The sequence below is a fragment of the Toxorhynchites rutilus genome, chromosome 3, assembly GCF_029784135.1.
Source record: "Toxorhynchites rutilus septentrionalis strain SRP chromosome 3, ASM2978413v1, whole genome shotgun sequence".
NCBI classification, from domain to species: domain Eukaryota; kingdom Metazoa; phylum Arthropoda; class Insecta; order Diptera; family Culicidae; genus Toxorhynchites; species Toxorhynchites rutilus.
This window is the reverse complement of record NC_073746.1, coordinates 232,516,139-232,535,223: the sequence shown is the minus strand read 5'-3', so window position 1 is coordinate 232,535,223 and position 19,085 is coordinate 232,516,139. Positions and strand designations below refer to the sequence as shown.

General features: G+C 38.9%; 1 protein-coding gene and 1 non-coding gene across 4 annotated transcripts in view; one reads left to right on the top strand and one right to left on the bottom strand.

The window, feature by feature from the left end:
• The window catches only part of LOC129774902 (hemicentin-1), a 723,141-nt gene that overhangs the window by 543,180 nt on the left and 160,876 nt on the right, over nucleotides 1-19,085 (bottom strand). The window lies entirely within an intron of this gene.
• Nucleotides 11,222-11,362, top strand: LOC129780661 (U4 spliceosomal RNA). Its single transcript, XR_008743993.1, has one exon. It is a non-coding gene; the product is annotated as a U4 spliceosomal RNA (small nuclear RNA).

Here is a 19,085-nt window from a genome sequence, read left to right as displayed (position 1 = left end):
GTTGTTGGCAAGATTAAAGGGTGTGTCACATCAAATTGCATCACGGAAAAAACGCTGTAGAAATTTAATTTTTAGGAATTATATCTTCAGCTGTCGCTTATAATCAGATAAGAGTGTATCACAGATCACGTTGGCCATGCTTCACTGTCAATTTTTCGTAAATTTGGAAAAATGTCGTCGAACGAAAAAGAGCGTCGTGAATTAATCCTGTGCACTCATTTCGAGAATCCGGTGTTGTCACATCGGGACATCGGTAAGATGCTGGGAATCGTCCAATCCACAGTCAGCAGAGTGATAAAACGATACTTAGAGAACCTAATCATCGACCGGAAGGTGAAGAACGGCAAAAATGGATGCTCCGTCAGTGAAAAAGATCACAAGCGCGTAGTTAAGCAGTTTAGACGTGATCCGAGAAGTTCGGTCCGGGATGTCGCCAATAAGCTGAATTTGTCAAGTTCATTCGTCCAGCGGACCAAGCAGCGGGAACCTTGTTGCGTACATACAAGGTTCAGAAGGCTCCTAACCGCGACGAAAGGCAAAACATGGTGGGGAAGACGCGAGCCCGGAAGCTGTACACCGAAATGCCGACGAAGCCGCATTGCCTGGTAATGGACGACGAAACCTACGTCAAAGCGGACTTTCGTCAGCTGCCGAGCCTGTTGTTCTTCTCCGCAGAGGACAAATTCAGCGTCCCGGAGGAGATTCGCAAGCAGAAACTATCCAAGTTTGCCTAAAAGTACATGGTGTGGCAAGCGATCTGCTCTTGCGGAACGCGGAGCGCCCCCTTCCTGATGACCGGCACGGTAAACGGGCAGGTTTACCTTAAGGATTGCCTACAGAAGCGCTTACTACCACTATTGAAGCAGCACGAGGGCCCGACCATCTTCTGGCCGGATCTCGCTTCGTGCCACTATTCAAAGGACGTGTTGGAGTGGTACGAAGCCAACGGGGTCACCTTCGTGCCAAAGGAAATGAACCCGCCCAACGCGCCGGAGCTTCGCCCAATAGAGAAATATTGGGCGATTATGAAGCAGGCCCTCCGGAAGAACCCAAAAGTTGTCAAATCGGAGGCGGACTTCAAGAGAAAATGGATTTCTGTTCAAAAAAAACTACAACCTGACGTTGTACAGAACCTTATGGACGGGGTAAAGAGGAAGGTGCGAGCATACGGGCTTGGGCTCGAAGTATGAATAAAAAGAAAATGCCAAAAGTTGTTTAATAGTTTTTATTTTACTGTCTAAAATTTTCAAAAGGATCGGTCTACTGGGCGAATTTCTACAGCGTTTTTTCCGTGATGCAATTTGATGTGACACACCCTTTAATACGAAAGAGTAGTACATCTAAAGAACAGTGATTGGACATGAGTCGGGAGAAGGTGCGAACGATGTCCCGACTCAAATCCAGACTTCTAAAACCATGGCAGGGATAATTGAGGGGAGCCACCGGTCCAATTCATTTTCGTTCCATTTGCGCTACCAGTTAGCGATGGTTTTCTACGTACTAACGTATCATCGCCAGTAGATGTCAACACTGTATCGTAATGCATCGAAATCTGGACATTTAAGCGTTTACGATAACTTCAACTACTAAAAAATATTGACACATCATACTATGAAAAATTATAATTAAATATTATAGAATAGGAAAACATTCATGTAAGATATGAATCACAGAATTCCACAAATTCACAAAATTTGGAAAATCTTATTATTTTTCCGTGATTTTAAATCTGGACACTATTTATTTATGATTTGAATTCCAGACATATGTTTTTTGATCCGTCCGGAATATGTTTTTTATTCCGGACATGGGTTTGTGAAACCCAAATATTTATTTTGATGTTTGACTTTTTTTTTGTCAACAGCTTGGTACAATACTTGATACTACTCTAAATTGATACAATAGTAACCATCAGTCAAATTAATTCAACATGCAAAAAATGATACGGTTTTGGTATGATAATGAATATAATGAAAAAGTGTCCGGATTAAAAAGGAGTTCGGATTCAAAAACATTACGGTACACTGTATCGTGAGATGGGGTAAACAAAAGGTTTCCACTTCCACGGTTTGGAAGTTTTGCATAAAGTGCGGCAACAGGTATGATATATAATTTGGGGAAATAATTTTTCTGTGATTTAATCGATGTTTTCGTCATGCGAAAGTAATGTCAATTTTTATAACATCTCAAATAACATTCGGGGGTCTCCGTAGCCACATTGGTTGCGCGTTCGCTTAGTAAGCGATCGATCGTGAGTTCAAAACTCAGGGCCCTCATTGTCCATCTTTGTGTTGTTACAGAATAGCTACGTTCACGCAACAATCATCAGCGATGGAGATCGATCCACGGTCGAAATAAGATCGATTCATCCATACAACTGCTCTGCTCTGCAAGACACATCGGACTGCTGTTCTATAAATAACTCAACAATGATCAATCAACTGTCTCCGCTGTCCGGTGGTCCAATTAGATAATGGAGGAACAGAAAGAATACTCTTACGCCTAAATGGCTACTGTGTGAATGTACCATATGTAATGGTATAGAAGGAATACTGGCGAATGACAACTACTGTGTAATGTGCTAATTATAGATATGATAACCATGTGATATGTACACGATTAAAATTCGGCTCTGTTACATCTAAAATGCTAATGAGCCTTAAATAAATAAATGGGATAAAAAAAAATAACATTCGAGTACCGATAGTTTTTATAGCTTTCCCTGGTTAATGTAAAAAAGTGACCGGCGTCGTTATTGACTGTTTGAAGTTCGAACCGCCGAAACATGCACAATGAGAATGATTTGCTACTTCCGATCGTCATTCGCTGTGTTCTTTATGCAATTTCGTTGATTCAGGTCAATCACGGAGAGCAACTATGAATGGTACAGTCTACCCAAGCTCAAGCTCAAGCCCAAGCTCTCAAATTACATCAGAGTACTCCTCATAGCAAAATTTTAATATTTTCTATTTGGCTGGATACCGGATAGTGACCAACTATACGGCTGGATATCGGATATAAAAAAAAATCCTCATTAACTTAAGATAAATCATAACACAATAAGTATATAAAGATCATTCACACGTAATAAGATGTGATATAAGATGTTATAAGATGTTATTAATGTGTGATAATTTTATTAAATATTAAATATTAATTATTATCAACTCATAACAGTATTCACTTTATAACAGTACTAAAAAACCAGTTGTAAATTATGATGAATGAATGATGAAATTCCAGCAGAACAGAAAGTGAGTTCGGTGTTCCTTGTGCGGTCTCGTCTTTATCCAGATACTTTTTTGCAGCAATATGTGGAATAATCTCGAAAATATAAAGCTCAACATACTACTCCATCAAGCCTAACAGTTGTTAGGTCGTCATATTAGTGAGTATGTAGTCGCCTACGATAGTTTTGATTTGTAGTGAAGTATGTGTACCCCTCTCAGAACACATCCCTGAAGATAGTTCTAAGTTTTTTTTTAACTTCAATAAAAATAATTGATTGCTGTTCTTAAAACACGTAATTCTTACTCTTATTCGACCAGAATTTGAATTATTTCGATACACTTACGAAAATCTCAACATTATATTATGATTATAAAACCATTATCAGAAAAAAAAATTGTTCTAGATTCCTTGCAGAAAATTTGGTAAACTATTAAATGTGATATTGGTTTTGAACGAAAAACTTAATATTTGCTCATAATTATTATTTGAAAATCTGTTTATTTTCTCATAAAATTCAACGCTTTATTTGCTTCGTGTAGTCTGTCGTTTCGCTTAATTTGTATTAGCTTATAAAGAACCGAATATCCGGCTGCCGGATATCCGTTATCCAGTATTCGGCCAAACCACTATCCGTTTCATCACTAATTTCAATCCTACGAAATTTCTGTCAACGACCAAAAAGGAAGTAAAGTGTAACTAATTACGAATTTGTTCACAAACATCGCCTAGCTATGAGTGAAACACGATTGGGTGCGTGTAGGGGAGATGCGGGTAAGACGAGCAGCGGGGGTAAGATAGACAGGTGGTTTATTTGTAGAGTTACATTATGAATCTAAAATTTCTGTTAATGAGAACCCCTTCTACATGGTATTCTATATTATTTAAACCACCTTATGACAATGAATACTGATCAAATGAGGAAAAGGGCTGGATTTGTGTACGCCATGGCACAGTTTTTTTAACACCATGCCGGGTGTTCGGGCTCGATTCCCGTTCTGACCGAGGACTTTTTCGTCAAAGAAATTTCCTTCGACTTGCACTGTGGTCACGCGTATTCTAGAGGTTGCCCCTCGGAATACATTCAAGGCGTGTTATTTGCATTAAGAAATCTCAACTATGTATTAATAAATGACGCTAGTTAATGCATACGTTGAGCCGGAAAAAGTTTCATAGGGAACGTTAACGCCATTCAATATAATATACCTTTATCGGCTTGTAACTATAGTTATTATGAATCTTTTTTTCCGTTCAATTTTTGTTTCATTGATAAAAGATAGATAAAAAAATAATAATATAATGGATTGTAAAAATATTGTTTTTTTAATTTTTCGAAGCTTGAAAAACCGTTCGAAATTCGTGTCTCTACACTAGAATATCCCCTTAAGTCCGATTAAGCTGAAATTTTGCATAAGGTGTTTTTTAAGGTGGTAAAATGTTCACCACCTTGATGGGGTAACTTTTTGAAATTAGAGATGACGATTTTCATTGGCACCCTAATGTCCATATTACCCGCGTCGAAAATTTTTTTCCCGCTTTTTGGTCTGTTTTAGTTTCAGTAGAAAAAATCAATGAAAAATACTTTTTTTGTAAAACCTTTCGCCGATTATTTCGGAAAGCATTCATTCTGGGAAACATAAGTTTCGAAAGATACATTTGAAGTTCATCTCAACGTGTTCGTTTTACCCCAACTTCCCGTACATGTGTTCTTGGCAGCCGAAAATAAGATTGTGAAAGATTTTAATTTTTTAATTCAAAATGCAATTCCAGGACAATCACACTCGTGTAATTGTGTAACTGATCTAGAAGAAGTAACAACCCATCCAATGGAGTTTCTGATTTTCTTAGATTCGCCAGGATTCTTACCACATCATTTACGACAGAAAGTTGGATCTGTTATGCTGCGGAATTTCAATTTACTAAAACTGTGTAATGGAGCAGAATTTTTCGTGTAATAACTGAAAAAAAGTGTCATTTTAGCAACAAAATTCAATAGCGAGGAAGTAATCATTCCGAGAATTTCACTAATTCCAATTGATTTTCCATTCGAGTTCAAATGTTCAAACGGATTGAAAAATATCAGAATATGCCCAGAAATTGATCAGAGAACGATCATATATATTCTTTAATCGAAAATCGAAATATCCATAATAAGGCAATGAATTAGATAAGACATTCGAGGAATCAGTTCATACAATTTTATTTCAGCTCTCTAACATATTCTTGTGTATACATATGTTGTGTTTTCGAAACACAATAAATCAAAATTCTGTTGGAAACGAATTCCGCCAACACGCGCGAGTGGCAATTCAGTTAACACCCGTGTTTCATAATCAGCTCATAATAGAACATCACGGTGCAAAGTCGGATGGGGCGTTCGCTTCATACCGGTGCGCTTTCCAAATAAGCGACCCTCAAAAGCACCATCTTGCCATTCTTCGCTCAAATCTCCCATCTTTGTAGTACCCTCTGAAAAAAAAATAAATCAAAAAACTTTGATAGACTTTTATCGTCTTCCCGCTTCGTAGTCGGGCAGCACCCACCCGTCTGGAAGCAGATTTTTTACGTTTCATTTTATGGCAAGCGTAAAGAATAATCAAGAATCATGAGAACTTAAGAGATTTGCTCTCGGTGGAACCCCTTATTCCCTCCGGGGCGACAATCGCCTCTCTGGAGGAACATTCACACGACCACCCACGCGATTCGCAAGGATTTTCGCATCAATCCTAAACTTCGGTGAAAGTTTGACAAGCGATTTAATCTTTCGAACGAATAACTTTCTCGGTTAGAACAAAAACACAACGAACCGGTTTTATCAGCTTTCCTTTTTTTCGCTACTCTAATCTTAAACATCAACAATTGCAGAATGCCTCATCGTTGCCGAATAAGGAAGGGCCTTAATTTGGCAGCAAAAGAGCGAGTTTTGCTTGGTTTAATTTTTTGTTTTTGGCTTAGTCGGAATGAATGGTCAGGGTCGTCAGAAACCACTAGATGGGCCATCAGCGACGCGACCTAAACTTGTTCTTCTGGTGTTGCGCGTATGCAAGATTATGCATAATTAAGCCGGGTAGTTAGTAGCTAAGTTTTATCGTTAGAATTGAATGGATGCAAAGAGAGACGGATGCCGGACAGAAATGTCATGCTGAAGCGGCGTTCTGACGCACATAAGTTTTTGCCTGGTTCCGGTCTCAAATGTTGTCTTCGTCAATGTGGAGCTGTTGCTTTGTGGACAAATGATTCACTCGATTGGAACTGATTTTTAGAAATAGAACAGTTACCGAGATGTTAACTGAATTCAATGAATGCAACCCATACACTCAACTGTTCGTTATTATGTCATACCATACTGTTACGTCACTTAAACAAAAATTGCAATTCTACAGGTAGATGTGTTTGTTAATCCTCTGCCCACACAGCTTGATCACATTCGAATACTAACTGAACTCATGAATTATCTTTCACTAGCTGACCCGGCAAACTTCGTCCCGCTCAAAATTTGTTTTTTGTTATCAATACCTTCAAGCATTCACGTTTTCTTATTATAAGCAAGTTCATGGGTCCAATCGCAGAACTGTTCATTGATTGATCTTCTATTCGACCCCGTTGAATTTACCTTTTACTATAAAATTCCTAGTGTTTCTAACAAAACTTACATTATAATGTCAGATTATTTCCAGACACAATTCTCGTTCAAGATTTTTCAACCACTTGCAAATAACATGTTTCTCCGTTACACGAAATAAATGTTTTGTACAGAAAATATGATAGAATAAAGACAGCCCTAAATCGGACAATGTCTTCCTCGAGTTCTTCTCTTATCAACACATCCGGCGATCTTTTTTTTGGTATAGATAGAAGAAGATATAGGAGTGCGTTTCATCACATTAAAATTCATTTCCAGTTTCGAACAAAGATCAATTTCGCTAGCGCAAACATCAAATGGACTAACAGCACTTGTCACTATGAAATTGTAGAACATATGAGAATTTAAATTTCCGAATTTTCCCTTTTTCCTTCAGAGTTTTCCGAAAATTTTCAATTGTCATGTTTGGTTGGAATATTTTTGGTTGAAATATGTCTAATATTTTTATGGGACTCCCTATCCATTCCAGAGGAGGGAGGGGTGTTATACCATTATAGAAACATTTCTCATACCCAAAAACCCTCACATCGAAAGTTGTACTTGATTAGTTCTCGAGTTATGCGGAAGTCTGTGTTTCGTTTATATGGCAGCCCCCCTTAGAGAGGGGGGAGGAGTGTATTCACCATAGAATCGTTTCGTGTCCCGTAAAACCTTCACATGCCAAATTTGGCTCCATTTGCCTGATTAGTTTTCGAGTAATGCAGAAATTTGTGTTTCATTTGTAAGATAGCCCACCCTTAGAGAGCGAGAGGAGTGTCTAGCCACCATAGAAATATTCATTGCATCCTAAAACCTCCACATGCCAAATTTGGTTTCGTTTGCTTGATTAATTTCCGAGTAATGCAGAAATTTGTGTTTCATTCATTTCAGAAATTGTGTATGGCAGCCCCCCCTTAGAGAGGTGGGTGGAGAGTCTTACTACCATAGAAACATTTATTGCACCCTAAAACCTCAATATGCCTAATTTAGTTTCATTTGCTTGATTAATTTCCGAGTAATGCAGAAATTTGTGTTTCATTCGTATGGCAGCACACCCCCCCTTAGAGAGGGGGGTGGAGAGTCTAACTACCATAGAAACATTTATTGCACCCTAAAACCTCAATATGCCTAATTTGGTTTCATTTGCTTGATTAATTTTCGAGTAATGTAGAAATTTGTGTTTTATTTGTATGGCAGCTCCCCCTTAGAGAGGGGGGAGAGGTCTCAAACTATCACGAAAACCTTCCCCGGCCCCAAAAACCCCTACATACCAATTTTCATGTTGATCGGTTCAGTAGTTTCCGAGACCATAATAATCAGACAGACAGACATACAGACAGACAGAAATCCATTTTTATATATATAGATATCGAGCACTTGTAGACCTAAGGAGAACTCCAAAATGGAAAGAAGGTGAGATAAGTTCGAGATAGAAGTGCACGTTTATACACATCTCCTGTTTTTGAGGATCGGTGATATAGATGAAGTCGTAGAGTGTAATCGACTGAAGAATTTTATTATTTACATGGTGAAGCGTCATTCAACGAAGTTGTCGTATTATCCATACTGTTAGCATTTCGGTAAATTACGCTGTTTGGTAGTAAATGCTATAGAAAATGAAAAAAAAATTCTCGTTCATCTATCTACTTCTCTCTCATTCATCATTCTATGCACGGTAGTCAAATACAAGTGATAAAGTAAGTTCATCGAAGATATACCCCAAATGCCCAGATAGACACATTTGAATGTGATCGTTTCCTATCAAACGACAAACTTATTGAACAACTTAGTATTTGCTTATGATGTGTGAATTTGGCAGCACTGGTTCATATGCTATACTACCTGTGATATCCGTGACAATGAATAACACGTCTTGTCGTTTAGCCGACCGTAATCCAAGGAAGGAAGGAAGGTATTGTATTATAGAGACTTTAAACTTTTTCAGTTCATTCGTCTCTAGCCTTGAGAAAGGCCCTTTGAAAACTCTACTCTACTCCAGCGCTACCACCTCCACCCTCTTGCCTTGAGAAAGGCATTCGATCCCTCGCCGTCCAGCTCGTCCAGCAACGATGTTATCCAGTCGGTGTACACACAAAGAATGAAAAAAAGCGTAATCCAAGTGAAAGAGTTTATCTCATATACTCTCAGATGAGCTCATCCTTAAGATAGTATTAGTATTCAGCGTATTAGTAATGTCACAAATTTCAAATTGGAGCCTATGCAGCAGACGGGATTATATCATATATTACATCTTCCCCTCAAATGAAGAATATACACCAAAATACTACTATACTATGAAAAACTGCACTTAAAAAATGTAAGGGGTTGTGCCTTAGGGGTTCGACGTAGAACTACGGAGTTATATTATTCAATCCGCTTGTTTATCACTTCGAATATTACTTTAGAATGCATGGAAATTTTTGAAATAACTTTTAGTAGAATATTTTAGTGGTATGGAAAGAGTCGTAGTTTTATAGAATATGATGAAGATGAGTGAGCCATGATTAATTCTTTTCCTCGCAAGAACAATACGACGGGAATAATAAACAAGCATTGCAATCGTTATTTCGGCGGCCTGGCTTACATTTCCTCCTTTAGAAAAGGAAAAGTGTGAAATGTACCGAATTTTCTCTTTGTTGATCTCCATCGTTAAAATACTTCAACTCACAACTGATTGGAACAAACAAAAAACAGCAAGATTTTTTTTTAGTGTGAAATGTCACCTATTCAACGAGCCTCATACTCTGTTTCATCGAATCCACATATTTGACTCTTTTGACAGATAAAATGTGATCAACGTGTACTGATCAAATATAATCGACTCAAAACCAGGGATATGACTAAAACGTCAAATCGCTCATATTGCCAGTGTACCCAATAGTAAGTCGTAGGTAGTCGCTAACTTTAAACTCAATGTTAAATGTGAACACCTCCATGTGAAACCGAAATATGAAAATCGCTCATGCAGTTAGAAATAAAGCATACTATCTCCGTGATTTCCTCGCAAATGATATGTTGGTAAACAAATGACCATATAGATTTTGATTTTGGGTAGCCTATATTCAATTGATGTCTAACTCCTGCTCAAAACACGACAAGCAAATATTCAGTTATTCTCAGTTATTCGATGTTCAAAATATTTTTCCAGTCTGTTCGTCAAACCAGTCGGTACATGGTCAGGTTACTTTAAACATTTCAGTCATATTTTTCCATGTTTGATGTTTGACATTGTTTGCCACTGTCAATAATTGAAGAGTGGCAAACAAAAAAAGTGTTTGTATAAATTTCAAAGCACACTTTATCTGTCAAAAAAGGTCAAATATTTGACTTCCGGACAAACAGTGTACGGCCACTTCAAGCTTGAAATTGTATGATCGATATTACGCGAGATATCGATTACTACAGCCAGCTACCGAGAAAATAATGGATTACTTTTTCTCCAATCTAATATTACACTGAAAATGTGTTTGATGATGTTTTGCGATAGATACGTAGTAATATTTCCTGTCGATTAAAGCAAATATCTTTGCGAACAATCGAGAAATGGCGAAATTGCAGGTTAAGGCAGTATTCTAGTCTAGAAATTTGAAAAAAATCATTTTTTTGTTCATTCATATTTCTGTAGTATGGGTATTCAACAATATACCTAGAAATTCCTCGTGCGCTGCAGCCAGCATCTTTGTCGTTGTAAACCTTGATACCGAGGGCTTCCTCTTCTTCGATGCTGTTGTAGTGAATGTGAACGAAACTGCACTGGTATAATATTTTGCAATATCTTCCATTCTTTCCATTCTTGTATCGAGCTGTTTGTGTATAGGAGTGCGACATCAGCATTGGGAATCAATGTCATCTGTTCGTTGTGCTGCGTTCACTTGCTCGTTCGAGACTGCTCGCCAGCAACGATGTTGACCAGTCGGTGTTCGCACTAAAATGATGATGAGTTATTTCATGGAACGGAATGGTTTTGTATTATAGAAACTTCAAACTTTTCAGTTCATTCATCTCTAGCCTTGAGAAAGGCCCTTGGACAACTCTACTCTAACTCCTGCACTACACCTCCATTTTCATTGCCTTGAGAAAGGCACTCGATCCCTCGCCGTCCAGATCGTCCGGCAACGATATTGTCCAGTCGGTATCCACACAAAGAATGAGTTATTTCGACTCGCGGATGGCTCATTTATACCAAATAAGTTGGAAACGGGCAGAAACGATTGTATTAGCTTCTCGTTATTGAACGGGTAGGGAAGCAGAACATATGTATGGGAAAATTGGAATACAAACAAATCATAGAGAATTTCCAATTCGATTGGTACGCAAATCATCAGAGCTCGATCGCAGTGAAACTAGTTATTGACGTTAACTTTATTTCACAGCTTTGCGCAGTGGCGATATCGTAACCAATGAGGTACATCCGAGGTGCGATTATTGCTAGTTGAAAACTGAACTTTATTTCATAAAAAACGTGACCTGTTTTCTGATTTGGCACACTTCCTGATAGACGTAGTTCTACGTCAAAACTGAAAACTCTGTGTATTTGAGGAGATGTAATAATTTTAAGTGAAAATTCAGGAACATACAAACATGACCGATCACATTCCCACCCGACACACCATCTGGATTGAGTGATTGACGATTGATTATTTTTTTTCAAATGATGCTTATTTCTCCGATAAACTGAGCCGTTATAGCTGCGCATCCAGTAGGATCTTGGGGTATCAGCCAGCGATACCACCACCGCATGTTCACCTCTGCCCTCGCTTTTTCTATCATAACAGTGTTTCTGCTGCCTAGAATATTCAATCTGTAACTCTCAACTAGAATAATTTACTTTTGCAATCAGTAAGCTGTCGGAAGCAGGAAAGTATGAGTTGCATCTACGACCCATGAGTAACTCAGCAGGGGAAGCTTTGAAATTTTTCATGGGTGTATTCCTATACTCTATTATTAAGTAAGCTTAAAACATATTTTTAATGAATGACTATTGTTTTAACTACAGATGTTATAACTTTTTTCGAACAATGTTTATAATTGATTGTGATTATAAATGATTATAAATGGATTGGATTTTTTGCTAGAGCAGTGGTCTTAATGTGTTATCCGACCCTGTACATATATTTTCCTGGAAAATAATTAGGAAAATAACACACCTTCATCTCTGCAGTCTTTAAAAATGAATGTTCATATATATATATATATATATATATATATATATATATATATATATATATATATATATATATATATATATATATATATATATATATATATATATATATATATATATATATATATATGTGAATATGTGAATATGTGAAAAAAGTCCTGCGGTATATTTTTTGAATTTTCATTTGTTCTTAATCCGTTTTGTTCGATGTCTTGTTCCAAACGAGATGCCAACTTCATAATACCCCTGTTATAGAAGCTCGCTTCCTTATTGGCAAAAAACTCGGATAGCCAATTTTCACAGGCCTCTTTTGTGGCTAACTTCTGACTACCTAGCTCGTTCGCCATGGACAAAAACAGGTGGTAGTCACTTGGTGCAAGGTCCGGACTATACGGCGGATGCAAAAGAACCTCCCATCCGAGCTCCCGGAGCTTCTGGCGCTTCACCAAAGAAGTGTGTGGCCTGGCGTTGTCCTGATGGAAGACAATGCGGCCAAAGATGGCCGCTTCTTCATGAGTTCTACCTTCAAGCGGTCCAGTTGTTGGCAGTACAGGTCCGAATTGAGCGTTTGGCCATAGGGAAGCAGCTCATAATAGATTATTCCTTGACAATCCCACCAAACACACAGCAGAACCTTCCTGGTCGTTAATGAGGGCTTGGCCACCGTCTGAGCCGCTTCAGCGGGCTTCGACCACGACCGTTTGCGCTTCACGTTGTCGTAAGTGACCCACTTTTCATCACCAGTCACCATCCGTTTCAGAAACGGGTCGATTTTGTTGCGATTCAGCAGCGATTCACATGCGTCGATACGGTCAAAGATGTTTTTTTTGCGTCAACGTGTGTGGCACCCATACATCGAGCTTCTTTGTGAATCCAAGCTTCTTCAAATGGTTAATAACGATTTGATGACTTATCCCCAGCTCTTGGCCGATGCTACGGCTGCTACTATGCCGGTCTTTCTCGGCTAATCCAGCTATTTTGTCGCAATTTTCGACGACAGGCCTTCCGGAGCGTGGCGCATCTTCGACGACCTCTACACCAGAACGGAAACGTTGAAACCATCGTTGTGCGGTGGAAATGGAAACTGTAATGGGTCCATAAACTGCACACATTTTATTGGCAGCTTGAGGTGCATTTTTGCCTTTGTCATAGTAGTACTGTAAAATATGTCGGATTTTCTCTTTCAAACAAAACACTGTCAAGGATTATATTATAACGCAAAAATACCTTTCCAACAAGCTATAGTATGACTCGATACAATGAATACAACAAGAACTACGCGCTTACAACGACACCTCGCGGAAATACCGCAGGACTTTTTTCAGACAGCAACACCGCTCCAGTGAGAAACGAAAACTTTCTCGTTTTAGCTCTTTTTCTCTTTCGTTGCTCTCCGCAAATGGTGACCGAATGACGACGTAATTTTTCTTGTGTCATTTATTGCTTTGCACTTGTCTGTGCAGCAGTTTTCGCTATAGTAGAACGGGACGATATATGTGTTTCAAACTTATATGCAGGCTTCGAAAATGGTGTGCGATGTTAGGTACAGCTCGGATATGCAATCAACAGGCTTTGTTCCCTCGCTTCGTTTAATCATTTAGTGTAACACAAGTGAGTACTGTCATTCATACAAGTATCTAAATGAACCCCTTATGTTTAGTTATATATGTGTATCATTTGATTTTGATCGATATCCAAACACTGCCTGGCATGATAATGTGTGACGTTAACCACTCGGCCACGGAGGTACACCAAACATTTCTACTAAAGAGTAAATTCTCAAATTTGGTTTCATTCTACAATGTTATACGGAGCCATTACAGTTCAGTTCCTCGAGGCTTTAAACTTTGCAGTTCATTCGCCTCTAGTTATGGAGCTATAAACAAGCGAATTGAATAGAACAATTTCTTAATCCTATGTGTTGAAGTGCAATCCCGCTTCTACCACCATATCATGAATGGCTCTCATTTCCACCATACAAACGTACAATCCACCAAGCCGTAACCATTTAGGATCAATGGTTATGAGAGCTTTCGTATCTTTTTTTCTATTCCACTATTGTCAATGGATTGGAACCTTCTCTCAACAATGTCGTTTTTGTAAGTGGTGGTCGCTCGTTGCCGAAACCCGATTCGGAAAGTCCCCATTTTCCTAATGAAAATGTATTCCTTGCAAACGGGTCCCATTTCGTTTCACAACATTAGACACCCAGCGGCGAGTCCCTTCTCCATTAGTCAGCCGTTAGGCTTAGAGAGGGTAATTAAGCGATACTACTTTGGCTTTTCCACAACGATGACAGTTTAAATACACTCGGAAGGCCAGGCAGTCGAGTGGCACTAACGAGACTTTGAAGTAGGGTTCACATTAAATTTTTCTTCTCGAAGCATTTTTGCCAACTCCACTCGACAAGAAACAGCATAGCGTTAAGCAATTGTTAGCAGGTCTGGCCCGGGTTCCTCCCCCAAGAAGCACAGCGCGTTCCGTTGTGGCCCTGCTGTTGGTGGATTATCAACCACTTCCCGGAAAATTGTTAGCGCTTTTAAATCATAGTCACGAATGCACCGGAAAGAGATCGCTTTTCGTGCCATGCAATCTCCTGCTGTTGTCGGAGTCCATCGTAGTGCAGAAGTGTGCAACTGCGGCGCACGAAAACAATAAAACCTCCCCAACACCACCACTACTCGGTAAAGAAACGGCGAGAGCAGGGTCGAATGAATCGAACCTATAACAGCAGTGAAAAAAAAGGTTTACTCCCAGGTCACACTCACTACAGACAGGCGATAAAGTTGGGGCACCGTGAGAAAATTACTTATATTTTGAATGCAAATGCGACCCAATGATCCGATCAAAGTAATGAACACCGAACCTAAATTTATCATCTCGTGAACAACTGGATGGGAAGCGAGAAATCATTCGAACCTCGGTTCAAGTGAGGGCTCCAGAATTAGATTTTTCTTTTCACAGTGCCATGCACTTGCAATGACTTTATACCAGGCACCGTATCATGCAACGTTCTCCGATGTATAAATAAACGACTGCATCGAGCCCCACTAACTCGCTGGGTTGAACGAAAAGAAACGCCTAGTTCCACCGTTGAACCAAATAGGGATAGGGTAGAGATTGGAAGTCGAGAAGGAACTGTGAAGTGTGAAGTACATTTCAATTTTCGCTTAACCAGAGACCCTCAGCACAGGCTGTCTACTTTTGGCTTGCGGTTCGCTTCGCATGAGTTATGATGGCAACGAAGGAGGCTCCAAGATTAATTTTCATGCCGTCAGAATGAATCAAAATTACCGCAGAGAACAACAATTCAAAACGGCTTGAGGGATTTTTTTTCCGAGTCGTTTCTTTTTTTCGGCTGTCAGCATAGGGATGGTGGGGGTAAAGTGGTCTCGTGGGGTGAAGTGGTCACCTGCTTGTTTGGTAGTATAACTATTGACTATTGATAGTCCGTATTGATAGTCACCTTATGTTTGATGAAAATCGTGATTTTTGAGTCACCCTGTACTTCAGTGGAGCTGGCGCATGTCAAAATATAAATAAAAACAAAAATTGTTCTCTCGGTTGAAATTCGGCCGTAGTTTTGTGCGTCTAGAATTTAAGGAATTTCTAGTTAAATTTTTATTTTATTTGACCAGATATTTTCGACGAATCAACAGTTTGGACGACTGTTCACATATTCTAGTAGAGGTGAACAAATATTTTGTTCAATTTCAGCGATTACTTCGCATAGAAATTACTTTGTTGTTTGGGGGCAAAGTGGTCAGTGGAGGATTACTACTGACAATGTTTTGTTTTCAAAAGCTGATATACCTAATCACCTTCTGCTTTAAAAAGGCCCGTTTTGTGGTTTTGACCCAGAAAAAATATGCCACCCCAACCCAAACCAAGCCTCATTATGAAAAACATTATGTGTTTCCTATTACGTTTTAGTACGTATGATCAAATTTCAATTTTGACTCTAGCTGGATATGCCTAGTTCATTTCATACATGTACCTTCTATTTGATTAAAACAAAGATTTAAACAAATTTGGACAAGGAAACATGCATAAATCTATCCCTTCTAACAGGATACGTGCGAGTGACCACTTTGCCCCAAGAGGTGACCACTTTACCTCCGCACTAAAAAAATGTTTTTTTCAACTTTTTTCCAATAATGAAAAATGTACTATTTTAAATTTTCATAATATAAATCGCTTGCTATCTTGAACTACAATAAGTTGAGCTACAATATTCTTCTAAAAAACAGAAACTGTAGCGATAAGTGGACACAGAAAATGGGCATGTTTCTTAGGGTGACCACTTTCCCCCCATTTCCCCAAAGTGCAAGTCTCTCATCAAATTTGCGAGTGTTGGTTGTCAAAAAAGTCCTGCGGTATTTTTTTTGAATTTTCATTTGTTCATAAAATTAGTTACAATCATCTGTTTTAAGTCAAATATGCGCCGTTTTGTTCGATGTCTTGTTCCCAACGAGATGCCAACTCGTAACAGAGAACCATATGCGTAGCTGTCAGACAAGATAATTCTTCATCCCGAAAGAGCGAAAAGTGACAGCAGGGTAGGCGATATAGCACACTTAGTAAATGGAGTTATTTCTTCTCTCAAACTGCTGATTTAAAATTCAGCACTTAAATTCACATAAAACAACAAATTTACACATTTTTTTGACTTTCATACTTATTTACGATTTAACTGAAGGATCACGCTTTTTTTGACTGTGTACTGCAAAGTTTTCATAATCTCAAGCAACTTTCCAAGCTGCTGTTTCTCTCTAAAATATACATTAATCTTCAGCCAGTGTTATTTCTTTCCGGAAAACTTTCAACTTACCCTTGGCGCAAGTCGGGGCTGGGAGGATTGGCCCGAGTTCAACATATCGTTCATCGGATCCTTTCTTCGCTACGTCTGTGAAGGCGAAGGCGGAAACACAAACCCTTTGAGCAGTCGTGTTTTGTTCCAGTGAATCATTTTTCATTCTGTTCCTAATGATTTTACACACTATTGCTTCCTGGAAGGCGCGCGATGGTACCGAGGTCGAGCTGGGAAGTGGCAGCTTATACCGCGCTGAAAAATGTACGCTTCTTGCGGGGTACGATGCTGTTCGTGTCTGAGCGATAGCGTTTATCGTTTGTAAACAGGACTCTTCATTCGGAAAATATCAATCTGATTCATGCTGCTTTGATGATGGTTAGTGCTATTCTTCTTCGAGCGCAATTTATCGTTCTGCCCTAATCGCTTCTGGCAGAATGTGCAGAACATATGTGTTTCTGGTGTTTTTTTTTATGTTTTGTTCTATTTTCTGATGTTCTTTTATCTCATTCGTTTATTTATTTGAGCTTGAGCTTGAGCTTGGGTAGACTGTACAATTCGTAGCTACTCTCCGTGATTGACCTAAACCAACCAAATTGCCACTATCTACCACTCGATGATGAAATTCCGAAAATCATATATATATATCACGACACGCGGTAGAGATTATCTTCAGGTAACCTGAGTAGAACAACTTCATAGTTCATTGGACCGGCTAAATATTCTAATATTTTCGCAGTTGCTTTTTTTTTTAAATCGAATCACGGAGTTATATTTGGGAAACCTGAGGAAGTAACCATTGGTCTTCAACTCGTACACTTTATAGAACTCCAATCGCAAAGGCGATGAGTTCTATATCGATGACTCCAACGCGATAGCGGAGAGTTAACTTTGGGAAACCTAAAAAGGTAACCGTGAACATTCCTGTAGAACTGGTACGACCGTAAATATATGTATCACAATTTATTGCACTTATTCTTCATCAAACTCTTCTCGCGAGGGCGGAGCAGCGATATCGGGAGTTATCTTTATGAAATCTAATAAGGTAACCGAGATCGTTTCTGTCAAACTCCTTTTGCATGATAAAAAGAATAAAGAAATAAGTAAGTTAAAGTATCAAAGGAATGACCCTTACGATTCGCGATCTACGATTTATAACTCACGTTTAACGATTTACGACTTGGGAAAAACAATCAAATTCATTATGTATAAATTCCCGCGCAACTCCCGATAAGGACCCATCCGCAACGATCGACTCTCTTCCTCAACGTTCTCTTACGTTGATAACTCAGCAGTAAAAGCACAGTCTGATGTGGTCGATGATCAAGAGTATAGAACAGAACTTCGTTTGTCAAACTATGTGCAAAATAGGGCAAAATCTGTCTGCAAGGCCGGGGTTATTGGAAGAGAGAGTCAATGAAGAGAGCCGACCAAAGCAGATAGGTCCTCCTCAAATGCTACACGATAATTGATTCATATGATTGCCGTTCTAAATTTTAGATATTTAATGTTATGATTGATACTTATCTTGCTTCGTGTGACACCCTGTGTTTCTCTTTCTCATATTTCCTCTCCGGAAGATTCGCGTTTCTTTCGCTGGTATTCTATTTACTTTGTTCTAGCATATTGTATCATGCACTCAATATATTCGTATGCATGGGAAAGAAGATGATAGCAGAGAAGAGAAGTGGAACTTAAAAGGAAAAAGTGGTAATGATTTGTGGTAAGAAAAAGTAAAAAGTGAAAACAAGCATACACTGCGTGAGAGCGGATATCAATATTCGAGAGAGCGTATGGAATTACACGCACACCTTTTTATATTGCGATGACTCATGGTCCCCGGCACAGAAACAAAACCACGCGCAAACAAAAACGTAAAATGGAGGAAAAATTAACACGAAATGCTTTTTTCATTCTATGTTCTGTCACTGTTAAATTGTCTCTACGACTTTGAAACATGGAGAACCTGGCCTCCTGAAAATAGCTGTACAAATCGGTGGAAGCACCGTACAAACGGGTGATTAAACGGCGAATATTTTTCGTTTGAAATGCTGCTGCTGCAAATCACTCTGAGGGAATTTCCTCCTGCACACTGAAAACAACTGCCCCTTCACACAATTACTGCTTCGAAACCACTTTCAAAAAATAAAAACTGCCCATAACAGCGGTTGAGAAAGTAAATAATACCGAAACGCGTTCGATCGTGTCGTAACGAAACAAGTTATACTATGAACGGAGCAAACGAGAAAGCGTGTGCACTC